The 20929-nt window shown below is 48.1% G+C and overlaps 1 protein-coding gene across 4 annotated transcripts in view; it reads left to right on the forward strand.

Moving 5' to 3' along the window:
- bcas3 (BCAS3 microtubule associated cell migration factor) overlaps nt 1–20929 on the forward strand; it is a 212175-nt gene that overhangs the window by 87342 nt on the left and 103904 nt on the right. The gene's annotated exons all lie outside the window — the stretch shown is intronic.

Below are 20929 nucleotides of genomic sequence, written 5' to 3' on the forward strand. Positions count from 1 at the left end.
CATTTATAATGCATTTTTCTGTATAATATTCTTTCTGTATGTGCACCCGTACTTGGATCATGTACAGCATAGGGTTGGGTATAAGTACTGAGGTCAGCGTTGGTACACCTATAAGGTCAATATTATATAACAGATTAGAAAAGACAGTCTATTTGTTGATACAGGGAGTTTAGCTTAATCTCCAATGTGCATACATTCCATTGATATGATCGCTCTGTAAATCTATTATCTGACAAATCCGCCAAGGCTTGTCAGATGTGCAGATTGTCCCCAACTTCCGGTGCCAGACAATCACTGTCTGCTAATGCCATCTGATGGTTGTATATCATAGATGACACACAGGCTGTACACAGCATAGGTTCAGTGTCTGAGAAGCCTGAGAGGCTGCTGGAACATGAATGATAAATGATTGAGTGCCTGTGTCATATGCTACCGATCTGTTACATTGCAGTCTGTGTGTGAGGCTCTTGAAGAATGGACTAGCATGTAGCTCATCTAGGGCAGGAGCTTCACAGATGGTGGTGGCAGAAATACTCGTCAAGTCAACTGAAATAAATTTGATTTAAATCAAGTAATACCAATGCCGCCAATATACTTCATTCTGTTCGGTAAAAAAACCTCAGTTCATCTTTATATAATTGGTTTTCAGAGGTCTTGGTTGACAATTATATTCAAGTTCAAAGTTCTTATGGTATGAATAGGAATGGGTTTTGGCCATAGACTGGTGCCTGGCGGCCATTCATGCAAAGCTCTACTGCATGTGCGCCAAATACGGATTTGCTGCTGGTTTCTGACGCTGGTTGTAAATATTGGCGACGTGCCACATCTATACCAAAGAAACGTGTGTGAACCAATGGGCTATGTCCATATGTGTCACAGTCTATGCTTGAAATATTACTTATTTATATGATTGATATGCTTTTGTATTTGCCCATTCAAGAGCTGAAATCTAAATGTTATGTTATGGTTTCCTATCCAAACGGGTTTGTGAATGAGAGGTCATCCCGGTTGTAAAGGGATTGTTCCAGATCAGGAGCCAGGGAACAATCCCCTTCAAGTGGATTACCGAGTGTATGCACACACGCACATTCAAGAAATGTACCATTTAGCCCAATGTACCATTTAGCCCATCCGATTTTATGTGATTGTCCTGGATAGGCAAATTTGTTGTTGTTTAGTCTGAAGTAACATGTTCTTTGGGTGCGAAGTAATTTTTTTGGTAGCTTTTACCTCGACTTGGGTCTTTTAGATGTGGTTGCGGCTAATCCAATCACATGCAGACTAGATGTCTACCAAAAAAAAATATGTCTCTCACTTTCAACTTGTAATCCTGTTAGGCGGCTCTACGGTGTGTGTGTGTGTGTGTGTGTGTGTGTGTGTGTGTGTGTGTGTGTGTGTGTGTGTGTGTGTGTGTGTGTGTGTGTGTGTGTGTGTGTGTGTGTGTGTGTGTGTGTGTGTGTTTGCACGTGCGTGTGTATGCGCACGTGTGTGTCGGGTTTGGTATTTATTGTTTGCGAGGCCTGAGCAAAACAACACTTAACACATGACTTTATTGTGTTTTTCTTCCCTGTGGCGTTTTTGTGAGACGGAAAAGATTACAGATAGCAGAAGAGGCGTCTGGCCCGTGACGGACATGTGTGCCCTGCCCTAGAGGAGCTAGTGGAGTCTCGCTCCCTGCTGATGGACGCAGATAGGAGGGTCGTCTGTTGTTGTGAGCCACGTAGGTGTTAAGGTGACACAACATTCTGGGTGTGTGGAGTCAATGGTTGGGCCAAAACATTTACCCATCATTCAAAGCTCATTCCAACCCCTTCGTGGTAGACTGGTTCGGGGATATCGGCCTTAGTGTAGTCATAATCGCGAGAAGGTGATCAATGCGAACATCCAGTTCAAAGAACCATGTCAGCATATTAGATATCAATGACTTTTGTGACTTTCGCAAAACCCTGCGAGTATTGGCAGAGTAAAATTGGATCGAATGTCAGTCATTCACTACATATCCAAATGTACTTTAATTCAGTAGAGGATTGAACCTGTAGTCACGATCGGCCAATAGGGTGATGAGGACATGCATCAAGTGTGTCTGTTTGAGAGTGTTTCAGCAGATTCAAGTAGCACCCAACTATTAAATCAGCAAAGTACATCGAAATCATAAACCCCTGACATCCATGAACGTTTTAGTACTTTAAACAGCACAAGTTCAGGACAGAAAGACTGAGCGCGATGCAAGATGGGGGGCATACAGTAGTGTACATTTGTGTGTGTGTGTGTGTGTGTGTGTGTGTGTGTGTGTGTGTGTGTGTGTGTGTGTGTGTGTGTGTGTGTGTGTGTGTGTGTGTGTGTGTGTGTGTGTGTGTGTGCGCACGCATGTGTGCATGTGCGCATAACCTCTGTGTTGTGTCCTGCTCTGTGTCCTCAAAGTGGCGCCACCAGTTATCACGGCCATAAATCACCTTTGTCCTCTTACCGTCTAAAATCTTTTCATGATTGTGTGCGTGTGTTTGTGTGTGTATGTGTGTGCATATTGTATTTTGTCACAGTATCACAACAAACCCGCGATTCCAGTGTTTGGGTTGTAAAACATGGATGATGCAAACATACATGTACATGACATATTCAATCAATGACTTCAAACACACTTCCCAAGACTTGGTCTCCTTCCAATTTCCGATTCCCTTTTTGTGCTCTTCAAAGCCCCACTGGCTGCCACACGGCCCATCCAGTATGGGGCCCACGGAGCCGCCCTCCACCACACGGCTAACCAGAGCCACACTCTGAGACCGGCCCTCCGGTGACTCACTTACAGTCAGCCTGTCTCCCCAGCGTCTGCTCTGATCTAATCTAACCTCTGCTGCCTCACAGCCCCATACACTCTCCTTATCTGTTACCCCTTCCCTCCCCGAGGTGATAGGACACTGTCTGCATGCACAGCGGCCAGGGCCGGCGCGCGCACACACACACACACACACACACACACACACACACACACACACACACACACACACACACACACACACACACACACACACACACGAACACACACACACACACACACACACACACACACACACACACACACACACACACACACACACACACACACACACACACTCTCATGCATGCAAGTGCACACCAATAAACACACACATGGAAACATCCCGTCCAGCCTAGTTGACACAGCATTTATCCATCTATAGGGTTAGGAGGGGGCATCTACTGTCTCGCTTTTCCGACAACCTGAATACACCGGATCAATGGTGACATGTGGCCGTTATCTGGTGTGTGTGTGTGTGTGTGTGTGTGTGTGTGTGTGTGTGTGTGTGTGTGTGTGTGTGTGTGTGTGTGGGTGTGTGGGTGGGTGGGTGGAGGGGGATGTGTTCTGGAGATGTCCTCAGTCCCAGCTAGACTACACACAGGCATGTTGTCGTCCACAAGCTCATATCATGAAAGAAGAGCAAAGACAGCCTACAAGAAAGATAAACAAGACACCATACGGAGAGAGGGTGGCCAAACCCTATCTCTCAGTGTGTGTGTGTGTGTGTGTGTGTGTGTGTGTGTGTGTGCGTGTTTGTGTTTATTATATTATGGCTGGATGAATTGAACACCCAATGCTACAGAACTGGAAATAAACGTCATTATATTGCGTACCATCTGTGTCGGCGGACGTTGTTGTTGTTTAGTTCCACCTTTATCTGTGCGGCGCCTATCCGTGAACATGCGCCTTTCTAGTCTCCCTCAGATTTTCGTCTCTTTTCGACGTCACGTCCGACACGGTTGGTGTTTGTCTTTGTATGTGTGTGTGTGTGTGTGTGTGTGTGTGTGTGTGTTTTTACTCCTCTGGATGAGTATCTCTCCATCTCGGTGTGTGATTTATCTGCGGCAGTTGATCAGTGATAGGGAGTGAGCTGGCGGCAGGGCAGGGCGAGCGGGAGGGGGGGGTGATCCAGTTAGCTTATCACAGCAGATTCAAGACACCAGCAGAGACACTACTTCTGTGTGGCTACTGTATTTTGGCGGCTGTGTGTTTTTGTTTGCATGTGGGTGTGTGTTCTGTCTGCTCATATGCTTGCATTAGCAGACAGAACACGCTTGCTCTGTGGGTGTGTGTGTGTGTGTGTGTGTGTGTGTGTGTGTGTGTGTGTGTGTGTGTGTGTGTGTGTGTGTGTGTGAACACTGTGAACACGTGCATGTATGTGCATCAGTCCATTAGGCACAGAAGCATCCCGTAAAGTAGTGACTTAATCAGTGTGGGATCAGCAGCTATCAGCCATTAGGCACCTCAACCCCGCATTATCACAGCTCTGCCGCAACCACTACAGTAACTTGTAACTATAGTGTGTAGTTGTGTGTGTGTGTGTGGGGGGGGGGGGGTGCATGTGGGGGTGTGTGTGTGTGTGTGTGTGTGTGTGTTAGGTGGTTTGCATGTGTGTGTGTGTTCGTATTTGTGTGTGTGTTCAGGGGTTTTGTGTGTGTCATCTGCACAGAAACCCCTTTCTGCTCGGCCTGCCCCTCTTCCCCCCCCCCCCCCTCATCCTGCAGGTAAGCCAGGGGTTTTCCCCTTCCCCATTGTATTGAGTGGTGGTGGAGGAGAGGGATGGATACATGAATGGGTTAGATGGAGGAGGAGGAGGAATGCAGAGGCAGTGGACTCCACCACCTTCACGGCCAAACACCATGACCCCCCCTCCCCTGCACCGAGTTTCTCCTCCCTTCATACATGAGCGGCCATTCAAACACACTAGGCACCTGTGCTGAGGTATTTCCTCCCCTCTCTCTAATACACACACTCAGGTAACCTATACCCCGCAATTAACTCCAGAGTTTCATAAAGGTCCCTTGTTTTGTTTTTTCCTTCTTCTATTGCAACTATAGCTCTGACAAGTGACCACCACTCTACGCCCTCACCCCTCCCCCTCCAAAGTGAAGATCCCCCAGACATTCAATCTCTTCCTTTAAGACAAACAGACCCCTCTTTACCTGTGTGTCCCCAGCATTACCCCCCCTCCCCTCTGCCCAATCACACACACACCATATCTCTCGCGGTTTATGTTTTCATCAATAGGCACCTTTGTCACCCCCCCCCCCCCCCCCCCCCCAACCCAAATCCAGTTGCATGCATCCACACTTGGACCAATTTTAGTCTGGCGAGGCGTGTTGTTTTTGGGCCTGCCAGGCATGCCATGGGTGCCATGTTGCACGGGGGCTGGATAACAGGAGATGGTGATTAGAGAACCCTTTGTCATCAGTAACGATCAGGTAAGGGTTTCTTATCACTCATCTCGGAGGAAGTGCGGCGCCGCTGGGAGGAAGGGATGTGTGCATTGAGGGTGGTAAGTGGTTGGAAAGAGGGAGACAGAGACCTATCACTGTCTCATGTTATAATTCATTCATCCCCTGGTTTTCTTTCTCAAAGGTGAGATTATACATATAGCTGAAGCAGCGTGTATGGGTTCATGGTACTGTGTGTGTTGTGTGTGACTGAGCTAAGATAGGCCCGGTGTAATATGGACTGTTATTTGATTACGTTTGATCAGGGCCTTGTCACTCGTGCTTGCATATGTGTGTATCTGGGTGTGATCTTGCGTATGTCCGTGAGTTGGTGTGTGTGTCGGTGCGTGTGCAAATGCACCACATCTAATCTGTCAGGGATGAAATGCCCTTCAGTGTTAGTGTTCTATGCCAAGTACGTGTGTGTGGTTTTTTTTGTGTGTGTGTGTGTGAGAGCAGTGCTAGGGGCAATGGAGGCAGAGCAGCTGCTCTTTATATTGACTGAATGGACACCAATGTGTCAGGCATCTACCATGTGTTCACTCTTTCTGTGGCCCACTCAAGTGTGTGTGTGTGTATGTGTGTTTGTGTGTGAGAGAGAGAGAGAGAGAGAGAGAGAGAGAGAGAGCGAGAGCAGAATACAGGGAACGAGTGAGTGTAAGACCATATTCATGTGCGGGATTGCAGATATGTCACACATTGTGCTTGATATGGAGATATTGTATCCAGTGAGTTCCAGCTTCTCGCCTCTATTTCCATACGTTTTCACAAGGCATCTCTTCCCCAACATGTCCTCCTTTATCTCCCGGCCCTCGCAACCCTTCTTCTCATGTCAACAGGGGAAATCACGCCCAAGCATCATTCATCGTTATCATCAACTCTGACACATCCTCTCTCGTAACACCACTCTCTCTCTCTCCTTTCTCTCTGTCTCTTTCTCTCGCTCACAGACACAGCCTCTCTGTATTTTTTCTTTCCATCTGTTCACCTTTTTGATCTCTCCCTTTCCTCATCTGCTCTTGTCTTCATTCTCTCTCACTCTCGCTCTCTCTCTCGTTCTCTCTCTTGTTCTCTCTCTCTCGTTCTCTCTCCTCTCTCTCTCTCTCTCTCTCTCTCTCTCTCTCTCTCTCTCTCTCTCTCTCTCTGACACTAACCATGTCTGACAGTGTCTCCATGCTGTCGCGGACTAATCCACCTCTGAGAGGTGTTACAGTACCTCCTCCCATACACACACACACACACACACACAACACACACACACACACACACACACACACACACACACACACACACACACACACACACATACACACCCACCCACACCCACACACACCCACAGCAACACCAGATCCCGTAAGGCATCGATCGGCAATCCCGCTCACTCTTAATGGGGTTTTTTACACGTAGGCATCAACATCACTGAATGCATCTGATCACGCTGCACTTGCACGCACAAACAGAGCACACTGTTACGTGCACAAACACACTCCCACACATTATCTCAGAGCTATTGCGGGGGCGTGCAGCCCCTCTTCACTTGGAAGTGTGTTGAAAAATGAATAGTGAAGGAGAAAGCACACTCCATGGCTCTGTGGTCACCAGAGAGCAAGAGAGAAGGATTGCTTGAAACATATGCATCCCACTCCCCAAAGAGCCCAATTCGTGTCACAGATGTTCAGACAATTTTCAAAACTCACTGTCTCTGTGTTTCTTTCTCTCTCCTTCTATGTCTGTCTGTCTGTCTGTCTGTCTGTCTGTCTGTCTGTCTGTCTGTCTGTCTGTCTGTCTGTCTGTCTGTCTGTCTGTCTGTCTGTCTGTCTGTCTGTCTGTCTGTCTGTCTGTCTGTCTGTCTGTTTAAGAGAACACATACACTTTCTTTATCTCTCTCGCTGGTAAGACTATGCCATGAAGACCTCGTTTGTGTTTGATTTAAAAGGAGATCAGTGATGAGAATGACAAGCATGCACTCACTGATTGCGCGTGTGGGAAACCCAAATCTGAAGATCCGAAGTTGTTTTAGTCCATCAGACTTTGGCAGTTTTTTGGTATACTTGAATCCCCTGGAGTGAGCTCTATACAGTACAATACATAAGAACTTGATTTGAATCACATTTCTCGTCACACTATGATATAGAATTCCTGCTTGATTCCAATAACAAAGAGGCTTTTCTTAAAGAAAGGCAGAGTGTCTGACCGCTGCTGGTGGAGATGGCCGGAGGGCAACACAGAAGGCAGAGAGCCTTCAGCCCTCTGCTGGGTCACTCACTCTGTCTTTATGAGGAGGCCATGATGGACAGCTCATAAAAAACTCAAGACGCCGTCTTGTTTTATTTATTTTCCCCATGTAATCACAAAAATACGAATTTGTGGTTATGGCCTACTACTTTCTCCTTTCTTATCTCTCTTGCTCTCTCTCTTGCTGTCTCTCACTTCCTCTATTTTTTTTTTTGCTCTATTTTTTCTAATCCTCTATTCTTTATCTCCTCCTGCTATTCCCTCAAGAGATGTTTCAGCCCGTTTAATTATTTTCTCCTATTCCTGCATGACTGTTCCTCTCTTCATCGTGTCCCGCCTTTATTTTCCCATTCCGACTGTATCCCTTCGCACTTCCTGTTATAGCTGCAACCTCGGGGCTTTACAGGTGGACGACTAGGAGTCATTTCCTCAGCAGGTGTGTGTGTGTGTGTGTTGGTGTGTGTATATTGGAGCGTGTGTGTGTGTTAGTGTTTGTGAGTGCATGATGCGTGCATGTGCACATGGGTGTGTGAATGTGTGCACTTAGATGCTATCTGCTCACCTGTTCCTCTCGGGCCCACAGAAGCACTCATTGTCCATTGATACAAGCCGGCAAAATATAACCCCCTTCCTACCCACGCACTCCCCCATTCCACCCCAGCCCCCCAAGCTACCTGACTGGTTGACCGGCAGCTAACTCATCCAGGTGACAACAGGTGCTGTGTGTGTGTGTGTGTGTGTGTGTGTGTGTGTGTGTGTGTGTGTGTGTGTGTGTGTGTGTGTGTGTGTGTGTGTGTGTGTGTGTGTGTGTGTGTGTGTGTGTGTGTGTGTGTGTGCGTGCGTGCGTGAGAGGGATAGTGTGTTTCTGCATGTGCGTGTATGTGTGCACCTAAGTGTTGGAGTAGAATAACGTGAGGATAATATCAAGGAGGATATTGTCTGGATGCCAGAAAAGGAAAAAGAGGGGTCGAGGGGGCGGGGGCTATGGGGATGGGAAGAGGTTGCAGCCTTTCTCTCCTCACCTGGAAATTATGTCCCTGGCGCCATTTTAGCCAGCGTGTGTTTCCAATCATGAGAGGAACCTGAGTAATGTCCGCTCGGGAATTCCATCACAACTTCCTGTGTGTGTGTGTGTGTGTGTGTGTGTGTGTGTGTGTGTGTGTGTGTGTGTGTGTGTGTGTGTGTGTGTGTGTGTGTGTGTGTGTGTGTGTGTGTGTGTGTGAGCGAGCGAGCATCTGAGCATTTGTATGTGCAGTCGTATGTGTCTCGGTAAAAGAGAGACAATCAGTTTGTACCCATGCATAAATTTGACAGTAAGGCAAGAAATATACCCCAAGTATACTTGGGGTGTGTGTGTGTGTCTGTTTGTGTGTATGTGTGTGTGGATAGAGAATTAGGTTGTTTCACAAGAACAACTCTATCTCAAAAACAAACCCTCATCTGCAGAAAAATTAAAAACAGAGACAAAATGGGAGAGACAAGTTGTGCTCAATCCTCTGTATGCTCTGATGCACACACAATCACGCACGCACGCAAGCGCACACATACACACACAAACAGCTTGTGAGGCTAAAGTGGTTGTGGCAGCAGCGGCGCATGTTAGCTTGTCGTTACTGCACATCCCAGCATCTTTACGGCCCATGTTCGGAGAGGCAAAGCGACAGCTTTCTTAGACAGTTGCTTTTTTCTTGTGTTTTCCTGCCTCACTTTTTTCGCTGTCTCTGGTGTTTGTCATTCATATTTAGATGAGCCTTTGCAGCGTTTGCACATGTGTGAATCCTTCGCAGGTAGCTCAAAATATGGACGGGTACATCTGTTCCATCGCTCTGTCCTTCGTCTTCCTGTCTCCATTTTAGCTTTTTGCACGCATTCTTTATTTTTTATTGATGTTTCGGTCATTTATTTTGGCTTTATATAACGGGTCATTTTCCGAACCGTACACCTTTAACGACAGCACCAACAAAAGGTTTCAGATTTTTTTTTCTGCTACTGTGTCTCACTCCCCCCCCCCCCCCCCGTCTGGCCATGCTGTGACATCCTCAGCGCTCAGGAACACTGAACTCCAGTGTTGCCTAGGAGCTGCTACATGTGAACTGTATTCCATGTTAACAGTTAAAGGTAAGCAAGCTCCCATCATCTAATGGAGTGTCGATGGGAGTCTGTGCTATTCCTCATGTACATGGAGTTTGACCCAGGCCTTTAGCTTAGTGTGGTTTATTTTACCAGGCTTCTCATGCATGTTTATAGAACCAAATGGACACACACACACACGCACACACGCACGCACGCACGCACGCACGCACGCACGCACGCACGCACGCACGCACGCACGCACGCACGCACGCACGCACACACACACACACACACACACACACACACACAGGCCTCCCTAGAGTGTTCTGGTGTGAAAATGAATTTAGATGTTCAGTCAGCCAAATGAAATGTTCCCAAACTCGCTTGTCAAAAACATATAGATACACACACACACACAAACACACACATACATGCACACAAATGGACGCATACACAGACACACACACACACACACACAAACACACACACACACACACACACACACACACACACACACACACACACACACACACACACACACACACACACACACACACACCGGTTCATGTGCAGATGGTGAGTGAACGATAAAATCTCCCAGGTACTGGGGCTCGCAGGGCCACGCATGCCGTGTCTCTGTGTGTGATTGTGTGCAACTCTCGAAATTGAATTAAAATACAGAGTGCAGCGTTCGGGGCGAGAGCGGAAATGTATTCAGAAGCACAACACGTACCAAGTAAGCCACAGACACGCTGCACTGCACTGCTCACACACACACACACACACGCATGCACAAACACACACACACACACACACACACACACACACACAGACACACACACACACACGCGCACACGACATGTGTTTCTAATGATGGAGGCGATGTATGGGAAAGCTGGACAGAAATACTGTATGAGGTCATTGACTAGTGTGTCTATGTATGCATGCGATTGTGTGAGTGTGCTGTACATCAAGCTCTACATACTTACGTTTAAGTTCACACGTACTTGTCCTGCAACAGAGGGAGAGAGCGACTTGGACTGCTGGAAGTCAACAGTGGCTCTGCTCTGCCTAGCGCCAATTATTAAAGCCTTACCCAAGCCTTTCATATACAGGCAAGGGAAGAGGCTCCACCTGGCTGTGCATATTCTTCTGTGTGTGTATGTGTGTGTATGTTCAAGTGTTTGTCTGTGCATGTGCGGTTGCAAGGATGTGTTATTGTGTGTTTGTGTGTGTGTGTTCAAGTGGTTGCGTGTGCAGTTACGAGTATGTGTTATTGTGTTTGTGTGTTAGTGCGTTCAAGTGTGTGCGTGCGGTTGCAAGTGTGTGTTTTTTGTGTGTGTCTGTATGTGTGTGTGTGCGTGTGCAGCCAGTGGGATAACAAACACACTTAATACAATTATCCCAAGGCGGAGATGAGAGCGAGACACAGGTGGCGCCTGAGTAGGTATGCTGTCTCGTGTGTGTGTGATAGAGTACACGCCTCTTTGTGTTATGGGATGTTGGCACTGGCAGCTAGTCATGGTATTTCTGTGCCTGGCCTTCTGTCTCTTTCACTCGACCATGCCACCCTGCCCTCATGCCCTTCAGCTTCCCCCCAATCCACTCTCTGACTCTTCCTCCCTTTGCCCTCTCTTTCTCTCCCTCTCTGTGTCTCTCCCTCCCTATGGCTCTCTTTCACTCTCCGTCTCTCGGTCCCCTAATTTGGGCTTTCCCTGGTAATTAGTCCACCCCTAGCCCCCAGTAACCCCCGCTAGGTGGGTTAGCGTGGCACCTCGGCACCACAGTAACAAGCTCCCTCCCTCCCTCCCTCCCTCCCTCCCTCCCTCCCTCCTGCTCTCCCACCACCAGGCCCTTGAGGGTGGCGCTTGCCCCCCCACACCCCCATAGCCCTCCCTCCAGAAGCTTTGGGGAAGGTGAGGCTAGACGTAGCATCTTGGCTAGACGTAGCATCTTGGCTAACTAGGCGGTGGAGCCCTGCGGAACAGGGGCCCGGCGCCAGGCACATCCCCACTGGTCAGCCGTGCACTAATCCAATAAATGAGCTGCACGGGGGAGGGTGACACCACACTTTGAACACCATCTCACACACACACACACACACACACACACATGCACATGCATGCTGGGCCATATAGATAAAGTGCCGAAGGTTGAGAACTAGCCCATGCAAAAGGGGTCTCTATATGATTTGTCTGATGGCAAACATTAAAGCTAGTTTTTGTTTACAGGGTTAGGGTTAACCAATTATTTCCCCTACTTACAGCTTTGAGGTAGCCTCTTGTTAACGGGATTTATAAAGAGGGCAACGAATAAAGGAATCTTAATTTGGAAATACATTTGAGTACATTTGATCAACGGACATGAACTCACAACTCGACAACCACTTTGAGTGGTCCTTAGATTTGTAACACAGCACATGTACGCAGGATCATACAAGACACACTCCGACCATCACCGGCCATGCTGTCATAAACAAGCACACGCACACACACACTCATGACTTACTTAGTATCTAGTCTCCCACTCATCTGGCCTTCTTTTCTTATTCCTAAAACACTCTGGCCTGCTCATTCTCCCTCTCCCGTTCTCCGTAGCCACAATCTTCAGTTGAACCATTTTGCATATATTTACGAACACCGTTGTAGACATGATGCACATGCACACGCAAAACACACACACGGCACACACGCACACGCACACACACAAACATAATCTCATGCCAGGAAAGGCCCTGAGCCAGAGCAGGCAGAAACTCTGGAAAACCAGGATACAATTTGGCACTTATGGAGCCTAAACGATTTCCTCCTGGGCACGGCGCTCCGTCCTACTGGGAAAAGCCAAAGGACCGGCGGAGAAAATTACATCCGGGAAAATGTTTATGCAGTGCACTCTGCTCCCTCACATTCTGCCCCGCAAATGAGTGATTATTCGTCTGTTCTTAACCTCGGCAAGTGTGTGTGTGTGTGTGTGTGTGTGTGTGTGTGTGTGTGTGTGTGTGTGTGTGTGTGTGTGTGTGTGTGTGTGTGTGTGTGTATTGGGGGGAGGGGGTGTTTTCCATCATTAGCTTGTTGGAAAGGGTAAGCGTTGGCATAGTTTGGCTACTCTGTCACAATGAGGCTTCCTACTTGGCAGAGCTCAAGGTATTTGGAGAGCGCTCTTTAAGCTACTGCGTAGAAAAAGAATGGCTGGTCATTAGGAAGAAAGGGGGGTTTATATGCGTGGACTTGGGGGTACCATGTTACACAGGCACGCACACACACACACACACACACACACACACACACACACACACACACACACGTATACACACACACTTACACACACACACACACACACACACACACACACACACACAGACACAGACAGACAGACAGACACACACACACAGACACACACAGACCTTTCATTAGGCCCTAACAGAGAGAACCCTTTCCTGGTTAATTCTTGTATCTGGGGCATCCCTCAGACAGGTTCCCGATGGTTCAAGGACTCTCCAGCCAGGTAAAACAAGACAAAAGCTCTCCCCCTGGACAACCTACCAACCCACTAGTCCTCCAGCCCCATGCCCTGCTCTCACACTTCTTCTTCTTCCATTGGTTGTGCCTTGTTCCTCTGTAAGGATTTGCTGAACCCTATTGTTACGTGTCTATATGTACCTGTGTGTATTGCCAGATTTGTAAAAGGTGTACCAGAATTTAAAATAGATATTTGTCATCTGGTGGGGCTTTTCTCTACCAGCTAACAACCAGGCATTTTACATTTTACATGTTGAGGGTCTTTTTAGAAAATATGCACATTATCATCACATTTAAAGTGATAAAATGACACACTGATTGGAACCTTGACTTGACCCGTTTGGACGCCAAAGCCCTGTGATCAGCCGACTGTACCGCAGAGCCCTCTCCTCTCCGCTGACATGATGGAGGGGTCGATCCAACATCAGACCCTGATCAACACCCCCTGTTCTTTTTGCTGGTCAGGCGCTAACTGGTCCCAGCGGAGGCAAGGCGTTAGGTCACTTACTCTAACAGCGTTGTCCCGGACAGGGAGAAGAGAGGCCGGGAGGGGGAGAGCAATGGAGGGGAGAGCGAGAGGGAGAAAAAGAGGAAAAAGAATGATGGATGGACAGATGAGAGGAAGGGAGGAAAAGAGCCATGGGAACTGGCAGGCATGACTCTTGCTTTTGTTTTCTTTTAACAGCTCATTCACACATCGCGTTCTCAGATACAGGCAGAGGCAATTTGTCAACCCCCTCCCTTAACCCCCTCCTTTCCCTCCCTAACCCCTCTACCTCTTCTTCCCTTCTCTCTTCTCCTCTTCCTCTCCTTGATTCGCCAGCTGGGCCAAGTTTTGCTCACGTCGTGTCTGTTTGTATGTCTGGTCCATTTTGTGTGTTTGTGTATGTGTGTGTTTGTGTGTGTGTGTGTGTGTGTGTGTGTGTGTGTGTGTGTGTGTCCATGTGAGATCACACCTCAGAGTGTGTGTTGTGCAGCACACTCTAACCTTGACCAATTCCCTGTGGATCTCTCTCCCTCTCTCTCTCTCACTCTCTCGGTCAGACATCTGGAAGTGGGTATGTCTTTCCTACATTTCATCATTCCTTTGCAGAAACTCCTCACACTTGAATCTGAGTTATATGATCCGGTGGTAGGCATGAGCGTGTATCCTCCTGTCTGCATAGGTGAGGGGATACCATAAGTAAAAGGTTGTGTGTGTGTCTCTCTCTCTCTCTCTCTCTCTCTCTCTCTCTCTCTCTCTCTCTCTCTCTCTCTCTCTCTCTCTCTCTCTCTCTCTCTCTCTCTCTCTCTCTCTCTCTCTCTCTCTCTCTCTCTCTCCCTCTCACTCGTTCCCCGTGTGGAGGGGTCAAGTGGTGATTGCTGATGCTGTCTGCTTTAAACACATGTTTAGTCAGGGCCCACTCAAACGTTTGGCAACCATTAGACAGCTTCCTCCCTACCTTCCGGAGTTTGCTCTCTGTGGACTGCTGTGTGTGTTTGTGTGTGTGTGGTGTGTGTTCATATGTTTTAAAATAAATGCAAAATAAAACAATATTCCCCACGTACTAATGCAAAAGCGCAATGATGTTCAATAACTGAACTGCCTCATGAACCCACACTGGCACACAAAGACACACACGCACACATTAACACAAACATTCCAATTATAAAGTTGAGACCAGAAAGGCCTCTTACAGCTTTGTTTTGATAGTGGATCAGCGCAACTGGGAAATGTACATCGTGTCGTATCCTCAGCGATACATACACACGCACACACGCACACACACACACACATGAACACACTAACACATACACTCGCAGAGCTAAGGGGCTTGTAGGTTGTCAGGAAATGAAAGGATCATTTATCTTAGAGCGGTATGAAAGCAGGCAGAGGAGCACAAGAGCAGACGAAAGGGTCAGTTTCTGCATCCAGATGCAGCCTGAGACACGGATAAGTCAACACCATATGAATATGTTCCCCTTATCCATATAGTAAACGACTATATCAACAGCAGTGTTTATATTTTAGTTTACAGCAGTCAGGACATCTGTCTACCTAGTTGATCCAATATTTCAAATAGTGCAGAGAATACTCCCAGCCCACACAACTTCAACACAAACCCCGCTGGAGGTCAGGTTTGTGAACACTAGGGGGTTGGGAGACTTGTGTGCCCTGCATGGGGATCTGGCTGCCAAGAGGACCGGTGCCAGCGCGTGGCACGCCAGGGTTTGTGGTTTGTTATGGCAGTGGACACAGACAGTGCACGGACAGCTCCCAACTGAGTCTCCTAGCCACATGTGTCAGTGTTAGCATCCCCCCCCCCCCACACACCTGGTGCTAGGCCTGCTGTGTGTGTGTGTGTGTGTGTGCGTGTGCGTGTGTGTGCACGAGCATGCCTTTTCATGCCCTTTCAAGCCCTATTTAGCCATTCACTATGTGAAGCAAGGCCAAGTGTAAGTGTGTTTATCTTGTGACGCTAGCGATAGCCAGTTTGAAGCAAAACCTCTCTATCCAAGGCAGGAAGGAGAGAAAAGGTTGTGTATCAAACAGCGTTCACTGAATTGCTTTAATTCTGGCAGGCATGATCTGCCGACACGGGCCATTGTTTGTTTACACACTACTGTGGGTGCAATACATGTTTGGGTTCTTAGTGCATGACATGTTTATGCATGCTTGCATGAATGGGTGTGTGTGTGTGTGTGTGTGTGTGTGTGTGTGTGTGTGTGTGTGTGTGTGTGTGTGTGTGTGTGTGTGTGTGTGTGTGTGTGTGTGTGTGTGTGTGTGTGTGTGTGTTTGCCCCAGGTGTGCCAGTTCTAGCAGTTCACATTAGCTCTATAACCAGGCTAGTTTGACACCTACAGATACAGGCGAGCACTCAGCTGCAGTCGTTGGCACATCCATAACCTGCGCAGCGCTGCATGCACGCTTTGTCACCCCGATTCTGGCTCAGGTGTGTACACAGAAGGGTGCGTAGAGAGTGGGGGGATGGGGTCTTCACACCTTTTCCTATCTGTTTCAGGGATTTTTTTGCTTTATATTTATTTTATTTTCAATGTTCCTGTCAGAGTGCATCACGTCTCATTGCGTGTGCATGTGCGTGTGTGTCAGGGTTAATGTGATGTGTGCATGTGTGTGATCGTCTTGCAGTGTGTTCTTCTCACACCCCCTTGCAAGGGAATAAATATAAAGTGTATTTTTTGGTCAGGCGGGTGTGACAAAAATGCATGCGTGGCTGCCAACATTCTTTAGCCTAGGTTGTCCGAAAGAATGTGTTTGATTGATGCAGTATGTATAGACTTCTGGGTGTTCGGTATTTGTGTTTGTGTGTGTGTGTTTGGGTGTGTACAAATATATTTGTGCTGTGTGTTTACGTGTCTGTTGGTCTGACACAGCTCCTAAGAGCACTACCCAAATGCTCTTGTCATTTGTATATGTGTGTGTGTATGTGTCTGTCTGGGTGTGTGTGTGTGTGTGTGGACACACCACCTCCCAGTGTCGGCCTGTTGTTGGCACGGCGATGTGACGGCGCGTCTCTTGCACGGACACCCAGTCAGCGAGCTCCGCTAATCCACCTCAACAGCCGGGTCCACTGCCCGCCCCTCGCCGCAACACGTGTCAGGGCGGCCATCGGGTACGCCTGTGTGCACGCACTTTGTCAAGTCTGCGTGCGTGTGCGTGTGTGTGTGTGTGTGTGTGTGTGTGTGTGTTTTGGTAATGAAAAGCAATGTTATCGTCGTCCCGGCCTAAACTCGAAGAATGGTTGAGGAAGAGGAGTGGTGAGATGTCTGCTAATAAATGTGACAAAGCTCACACACACGCTCGCACAAACATGCACACACACACACACACACACACACACTCACACACACACACCGAGAAACACACACAGAGAAACAGACTCGCACAACGACACACAACACATTCATACATGACCTGGAGTAATGTTGCCCTGCGAGGAGTGTGAACTAGTGTGTGGGCGAGTGGGCGAGAGGACAAGCGTGCGGCCCACACCATTGTAGTTTTCTTTGGGGTGCACTTAGTGGTGCGGAGGGCCAGACAGACAGACTGCTGCTGGCAAGGGTCAGGCTCGGGGGGTGAGGACGGGGTTCAGGGGGTTTTGGCAGAGGGGGGACCATTAGAGTGGTCATTAGAGTGTGTGCTGTTGCTCTGAGCAGTATAGCCCCTTCCATGACACACACACACACACCCACCCCCCGCCCCATCCCCAGGAGCTAGTGGCAGCCTTTTAGCCGGACCCTGCTCCTCCTTGTTGCCCTTTTCTCAAATGGTTGCTCTCTTTGAGTTCTTCTCCATGTCATTGTCTTTCCTCTTTCTTCCCCTCCTCCCGCCCTGCCCCTGCCTACTGGCTGTGCCAGAGGGGGTCTGAGTGTGTGTATGTGTGTGCGTCCCCATTAGTTTTTGTTTGGCTGTGTGTGAGCATGTGCATGTGGGTGTTTCTGTGTGTGTCTGTGTGTGAGCCTGTGTGTAACCTCTCCATGGGTGTCCACCTACCTTGTTAACACTCTTTAACATCCAACACCAATTAGTCCTCGCCCCCAGCTACACTGGCACACACAGGTTTACTATCACACCTCTAACCCCTCCAGTCTATAATGCACACACACACACACGCACGCACGCACGCACGCACGCACGCACGCACGCACGCACGCGCGCGCGCGCGCGCGCACGCACGCACGCACGCACGCGCGCGCGCGCGCGCACACACACAGCTCCAAATACAATGTACACCACATTGCCCTGACCTTCCCAGTCACAAGGCTCATAGAGAGAATTAACTACCTTTCAGTTCAAATGGTAAGTACACCATTAATAAGAATTCAAGAAAATTGCATGCATACACAATTGTGTTTTAAATAATTCAAACAATCAAACAATGAAAATCAATGTTTCTACAGTCACCTGGCGTCATATTGTAGGCTACAGCATCCTATGATATGTTTATGTTATGCCACCTAACTATGGCCCTTAGTGCTGACAACCAGATGAAGAAGGAGGAGAGGTGCCCTTCTCAATCAGCAACATTGTACCTTCCAATGCAGAAACAAGTCATCATCAGTGTTGCAAAATAACAGGCGACCTAACATCAACCAGTGAGTGGAAAGCAAAATATCTTGGCCTGAACATGATATCTAACAATGAAGGACATAACAGTAACAGTGCTGAAAGAACACATCAGAAGTACATCAGAGCTTACTGCAGCTGGCCCCATCGGTTTCCTGAGAGTAAAAAGAAACAATCTCAAACCGACCGATATCCTTCCTCCCCACAGCGTGGAGATTCTAGGATCTCAAACACACGTGCAGAGCTCATGGTCGGATCACAAACCGCAGATATCGCACAGATCTGCAAACTCCTATCAGTACCTTCTGTACATTACAGGCTGGACCAGGTTGTCAGTAGGAGAGGTGGCTTTGTATTTGGGGTGGGAACCTGAAAATAAATAGAATCCTGTTATTTTTAAAGGAGCAAAGAGCATGGACCGTGAATGTAGCAGGTCTGTATTCTTTGACTTGCTTCAAAAGGGACTCAAGGGGCTATTTTGGACAAAAAAATCAAAAATATTACTTGGCGTCTTTCCTGACACGGCCATGTGCTTTGGGCTTTCGGTGAGTAGCCGTTACTCTCGTCATTTTTCCCATGCTGACATGCATCAGAACTGGAGTTTCAAACAAGGTTATTTGTAAAACGTGAATCTAGCAGAGGAGCCTGAATGTAAAGGACTGCTACTCTGGCACATGCATTCCTTGTTAGTGCAGCAGGCATAAGGCAAAAGACTCCTTGCACTGCACTGTAGATGACCTCTTTATGACCGGCTCTCTTTGTCCCTCCGACCCCGACCCGACCCCCCTGCCCGTCTCTTCATTCATCTGATCTCACACACACACTTGCTATCATCTCAGTGTGAATGGACTGCTCATTTTCCGACCTCTTGGCAGCAGGCCTCATGGCTGTCCCTGTTCTTTGTCAATCCCGTCATATTCTCTCTGTAGTTTTGTGTGTGTGAGTGTGTCTGTGTGTGAAGGTGTGTGTGTGTGTGTGTGCGTGTGTGTGTGTGTGTCTGTGTGTGTTTTTCTGTGTGTCATACATTAGTGGCATGAAAAGCCGTTCGGCAGGGTCAGTACTACTGTCCCCACCCCCCCAGCAGACACGGAGTCTGACACATTGCCCATACACACACACACAACACATCCATTCACTGTCACTCCACTAGAAGACATATGGAGCGTAACTAATAGCTTCATAAAGAAACTCGCGTGCACACACGCACACGCACAGCAGATCCATGTTTAGTATTGTCCACCAGACACCATTGTGTTTATGTTGTTAGTCCGAAAGCAGGTTTTTTTTCTGACAGATGTGCCTTGGCACTTTCAAAAACCCCATATGTCCCAAATAATACAGTATTTATTCACAAACACATGCAAACACATGTACACTAGATCTTGATTGGATGGTCCTTTTCGTCATACCGCCCAAAATGTTTGGAGTAGAACATGCTATCTGGTAAATAGGTAGGGATTAATGGTGAAAACATTGCAACCTTTTTGAGTGACCAGGGTGGCAGAAGCCACCCAATCCATACGGACGAGGGCCTTGCACGCGCGGCACGGCTTGATATAGGTGCCCATGACAGAGTGAATGCTGCGTCCTGTGGGTGTCAGTTATCATTAGTGCAGTCACAGACGTGGAACACGGCACGGAGCCATCCTGATGGTCGGCCAACAAGGCCAGCCTGGTGGAGCATAGCACAACACAGGATACACGCACACACGCAAACGCACACGCCCGCACTCACACCAACACTCACACACAGATGCAAAGCATTACACACACACAAACACACATACAGATTAACACACACACACACACACACACACACACACACACACACACACACACACACACACAGATACACACAGATGCACAGCAGCACACAAACACGGATTCACACACACGCACGCACACAGATGCACAGCCATAGACACACAGATGCACATACATTCAGGGCTTTAAGCTCCAGCGGATCTGGACCTGTGCCGAGGACAAGTCTATACGACTGTTTGTCCTCTTTTTGTGTGTGTGTGTGTGTGTGTGTGTGTGTGTGTGTGTGTGTGTGTGTGTGTGTGTGTGTGTGTGTGTGTGTGTGTGTGTGTGTGTGTGTGTGTGTGTGTGTGTGTGTGTGTGTGCTCATTCCTGACCCATCCAGGAGCCAGGCGTCTGGGCCCTCGTCAGGCCACATCACTGTCAGAGAGCTGTTAATGAGGGGAATATTTACTGCTCACACACACACACACACACACACACACACATACACACACACACACACACACACACACACACACACACACACACACACACACACACACACACATTTGGAATCCCTTAGTTCTTCTTAATGGCTTTGAAGGTATATTACTGTATTTATTTTTTCTCTGTTTTTATCTCACATATGTATATTGATTGTGTGTGTTTGTGTTTGTGCGTGTGTGCGTTCCAGAGGTAGCTAGAAGGAGACAGTTGATAGAAGTTGGCTAGCCAAAAAAAGACAGGGGTCATCACATAGGGCTCAGACTTCAGTCCACTCTACTCAGCTGCCTGCCTCTCTGTCTACATGCATTCATTAGACAGAGAGAGAGAGTGTGTGTGTGTGTGTGTGTGTGTGTGTGTGTGTGTGTGTGTGTGTGTGTGTGTGTGTGTGTGTGTGTGTGTGTGTGTGTGTGTGTGTGTGTGTGTGTGTGTGTGTGTGTTGATGCACAGGCAATATGGCCCATATGTGGGGGTGCATTTGAAAGATGACTAACTCCAATGCTTGTCAGAGTCTTGTGTG

The sequence above is a fragment of the Gadus morhua genome, chromosome 16 (genome assembly GCF_902167405.1).
Source record: "Gadus morhua chromosome 16, gadMor3.0, whole genome shotgun sequence".
Classification (NCBI taxonomy): Eukaryota; Metazoa; Chordata; class Actinopteri; order Gadiformes; family Gadidae; genus Gadus; species Gadus morhua.